Source organism: Bos mutus, unplaced genomic scaffold (assembly GCF_027580195.1).
Source record: "Bos mutus isolate GX-2022 unplaced genomic scaffold, NWIPB_WYAK_1.1 CTG971, whole genome shotgun sequence".
NCBI lineage: Eukaryota > Metazoa > Chordata > Mammalia > Artiodactyla > Bovidae > Bos > Bos mutus.
In genome coordinates, this window is record NW_027220446.1 from 8,560 (window position 1) to 13,446 (window position 4,887).

The 4,887-nt window shown below is 40.1% G+C and overlaps 1 pseudogene; it reads right to left on the minus strand.

Annotated features, from left to right (window-relative positions):
• Window positions 1–281: 281 nt before the first annotated feature.
• On the minus strand, window positions 282–1,408 carry LOC102284870 (olfactory receptor 10AG1-like; annotated as a pseudogene).
• Between the last annotated feature and the right edge of the window lie 3,479 nt (window positions 1,409–4,887).

Here is a 4,887-nt window from a genome sequence, read left to right on the forward strand (position 1 = left end):
AATTATGTAGGTAAATAATCTTGCATATCTGCAATATATTTGAGCCAAAAATCTTAGCAGACTGAATTCTGTTGTTGTTGTTGTTCAGTGGCTAAGTCATGTCTGACTCTTGGTGATCCATGGATTGCAGCATGCCTGGCTTCCCTGTCCTTCACCATCTCCCAGAGTTTGCTCAAACACATGTCCATTGAGTCAGTGATGCCATCCAACCATCTCATCCTCTGAAACAATGCACATAACACTTTTATTCATAAAGCAGGATTATTTTTAGACAGAGTATTGAAGATAGATTAATTTGCCTGTTATATATATAAGCACAATAAATTTTGGTTTATTATTTAAAAGTATCTAAAAGTACATTATAAGCTAGAAGTAGTTAACTTCTTAATAGAAGAATGTAGAGATTTATAATGATTCTCTGATAAGTACATGCAAGTAGATAAAGCATTGATAATTAAACTCATCATGCTGTATTTTAAGTAATAATTTTCTCAGTGCTGCAATCATATCCTTGTTCCAAAGACTGTATATCATGGGATTGAACATCGGAGTCACTATGATGTAGAACAGAGAGAGGAGTCTGTCAGTTCCTGCAGAATGACTGGATTTGGGCCTTAAGTATGCAATGGTAGCAGGTCCAAAGAATAAAAGCACAACCAACAGGTGAGATGTAGAGAAGGCTTTGGCTCTTCCTCTGGCTGCTGGCGACCTCAGAATAGTGGAAATGATTTTGCTGTAAGAGGCAAGGATCAACATAAAAGGTACAGCAACAAACAACAGAGTTACTGCATAGACTGAGAGCGCATGTGCAAAAGTGTCTCCGCAGGCCAGCTTCAGAATAGGGGGACGTCACAGAAGTGGTTAATCTCGTTCCAATGACAGAAATGCAGAGAGAAGTTCTGGCACATTTGCCCCGTCTGCACTGGGATTCCACTGACCCGGAGCCCACAGCCAGCTGGAGGCACACCTTTGGGGTCATGACCAGGGGACAGTGCAGAGGGCCACAGATGGCCACGCAGCGGTCATAGGCCATCACCTCCAGGAGGAAGCACTCAGTGGCTCCGAGGATAAGGAAGAAGCTCATTTGGGCAGCGCAGTCCAGCACAGAAATGCTTCTGTCCTGAGTCCAAAGGTTCACCAGAATCCTAGGGAGAGTGATGGACACGGAACAGATTTCCAAGGAGGAAAAGTTTGCCAGGAAAAAATACATGGGTTTGTGCAGTGCAGGGTCAAGTCTAGTTAGTATTATTATGAGACTATTTCCAGTTAAGATAATGATGTAAATGATGGAGAACACCCCAAATAATAGCCCTTGAAGGTTTGGAAGGTCAGAAAACCCCAGGAGTACAAATTCCATCACTTTGGATATGTTGTCTTTTGCTTCCATATCTTCATATTTCATCTGTGGGAATGATCCAATCAGGGGTACTATTATTTCACTTTCATTAGCTCTTGTTTTCTTATTTATAAAACAGGATGTTGCAATTTTCTATTTTTCAATTTCCTATAAAAATCAAACCTATAACACCAGGTGCTCTAAATGTGTGATAAAGTGTGTTTTTCATCATTATTAAATCTATCTGTAAATTTAAAAAAAACTTTAATCTTTCTTTTTCTGCTGTATACAATATTTATTTAGTTCTGAAGATAAGTGATTGTAATTTTGCTATTCGTCTCAACACTCAAAAATACAAATTCTAAATTTAAGTTCCTTTGTGAAATAACTTGATATTTGCATTTGATGTGTTATTCTTTTCACCTCTCCATTCTGTTCATTATCAATTCAAAATTAATCTTTTTTGCTCTTTTAAATGTCTTAAGCGATATAAAATAGTTTTAGGGATACATATAGTTAATTTTTAAAAACGAGATTTTTTTCAGTTGTATTTCCAATGTCTTTTTAACTTTGACATATTTAACTTCTGCATATTTAGCTATTTAACTTTGACATATTTAGATTTGACATTTTTAACTTCTGCATATTTAGCTATTTTATTATAAAACAAAATTCATCAGCCAACCACTCAAGATTTTTTGAATGGTATTTAATTTTTAAAACTGTGTATTTCAATATAGTGTCTGCAAATTCAGCATTCATAATTTTTATTCACAGTTTTCTGCTCAAAGACAAAGAATTCTAAGCTGGTCTTCCTGTCCAGGAACTCTCATAAGGGTGAGAGGCATGTTCATCTAGCATTTATATTCATTAATGCATTCAAACTAGAATGTTCACCTGTTATACACTTATTGTAAGAAATACATCCATCACAATAGCTATCTCAGAGCCTCCTAAATTACAAAGGACTTCAATAATTGAAACAATTCTGCTGAATACCTTTAATTAATTAATTGTTGTGGAGTTTTTTGCCCCATGTGAGTGTTAGTTCATGCATGTGAAAGCCTTGGGTTGAGATTGTCCATCTTTCTTTGCTATATCTAGATTTTAAGCTTTTGATCATCAGTGTATCTTTGTATGTAATGTGTAATATGTTTCTTCCACAAAAAGTGATTTACTAACTTCTTGAATTAATAATTAAACTTTCTGGCAAGCTGCAGTTACAAGGCATCAGGAGAAAAGGCTCAGCTTTGTCAACAATCTGTTAGATTTCTGGGCCTAATCATATCAGAAGGGACTAGGGCCATAGGCCCCGAGAGAATTAAACCTATGCTGCTGCTGCTAAGTCGCTTCAGTCTTGTCCGACTCTGTGTGACCCCATAGACGGCAGCCCACCAGGCTTCCCGGTCCCTGGGATTCTCCAGGCAAGAACACTGGAGTGGGTTGCCATTTCCTTCTCCAATGCATGAAAGTGAAAAGTGAAAGTGAAGCCGCTCAGTCATATCTGACTCTTAGCGACCCCATGGACTGCAGCCCACCAGTCCGTGGGAGTTTCCAGGCAAGAGTACTGGAGTGGGGTGCCATTGCCTTCTCCGATAACCTATACACGCTAGTAAAGTAATGCTCAAAATTCCCCAAGCCAGGCTTCACCAATATGTGAACCGTGAACTTCCAGATGTTCAAGGTGGTTTTAGAAAAGGCAGAGGAACCAGAGATCAAATTGCCAACATCTTCTGGATCATTGAAAAAGCAAGAGAGTTTCAGAAAAACATCTATTTCTGCTTTATTGACTATGCCATAGCCTTTGACTGTGTGGATCACAATAAACTGTGGAAAATTCTGAAAGAGATGGGAATACCAGACCACCTGAACTGCCTCTTGAGAAACCTGTATGCAGGTCAGGAAGCAACAGTTAGAACTGGACATGGAACAACAGACTGGTTCCAAATAGGAAAAGGAGTATGTCAAGGCTGTATATTGTCACCCTGCTTATTTAACTTCTATGCAGAGTACATCATGAGAAATGCTGGGCTGGAAGAAGCACAAGCTGGAATCAAGATTGCCGAGAGAAATATCAATAACCTCAGATATGCAGATGACACCACCCTTATGGCAGAAAGTGAAGAGGAACTAAAGAGCCTCTTGATGAAAGTGAAAGTGGAGAGTGAAAAAATTGGCTTAAAGCTCAACATTCAGAAAACGAAGATCATGGCACCTGATCCCATCACTTCATGGGAAATAGATGGGGAACCAGTGGAAAGTGTCAGACTTTATTTTTGGGGGCTCCAAAATCACTGCAGATGGTGATTGCAGCCAGGAAATTAAAAGATACTTACTCCTTGGAAGGAAAGTTATAACCAACCTAGACAGCATATTGAAAAGCAGAGACATTACTTTGCCAACAAAGGTCTGTCTAGTCAAGGCTATGGTTTTTCCTGTGGTCATGTATGGATGTGAGAATTGGACTGTGAAGAAAGCTGAGTGCCGAAGAACTGATGCTTTTGAACTGTGGTGTTGGAGAAGACTCTGGGAGTCCCTTGGACTGCAAGGAGATCCAACCAGTCCATTCTAAAGGAGATCAGTCCTGGGTATTCATTGGAAGGACTGATGTTGAAACTGAAACTCCAATACTTTGGCCACCTGATGCGAAGAGTTGACTCATTGGAAAAGACCTTGATGCTGGGAGGGATTGTGGGCAGGAGGAGAAGGGGACGACAGACGATGAGATGGCTGGATGGCATCACCAACTTGATGGACATGAGTTTGAGTAAACTCTGGGAGTTGGTGATGGACTGGGAGGCCTGGAGTGCTGCGATTCATGGGATCGCAAAGAGTTGGACAAGACTGAGCAACTGAACTGGAACTGGAACTGGAACTGAAATCATCCCCTACCTATGACTTTAAGACAACTGAGAGGATTTGGGGGAATCACAGGCTACAGTCACATTTGGATTCCGGGTTATGGGGAACTTGCCCGGCCTTTATATAAACTTATAGCTGAAACTCAGCAGGCCCAAACCGACAAACTGGTTTGGTCTCCAGATACTCAAAAGGCTTTTAAGGTTCTTCAGACTGCTCTCCTGCAAGCTCCAGCTCTGAGCTTGCCCACAGGGTCAGAATTTAATTTGTTTGTCACTGAAAGAAAAGGTGTGGCCTTGGGAGTTTTGACACAACCCCGAGGGCCTCACCAGCAACCTATTGCTTATCTAAGCAGAGAATTAGATGTAATTTCATGTGAGTGGCCCCACTGCCTAAGAGTAATTGGGGCAGCAGCTTTATTAGCACCTGAAGCTTTAAAAATAATTAATGGATGAAACCTTACTGTCCTGACTTCTCATGATGTGAGTGGAATCTTAAATCCTAAGGTTAATATTTGGATGACAGACAGTAGACTTCTTAAATATCAGTCATTGTTGTTAGAAGGACCAGTAACTAAGCTTAAAGTCTGTAGTAATTTAAATCCTGCCACTTTCCTTCCTGAGAAGGAAAATGAAACACCTGATCACGATTGTTCCCAATTCCTAACTTTAAACTATGCAGCTTGGGAAGAT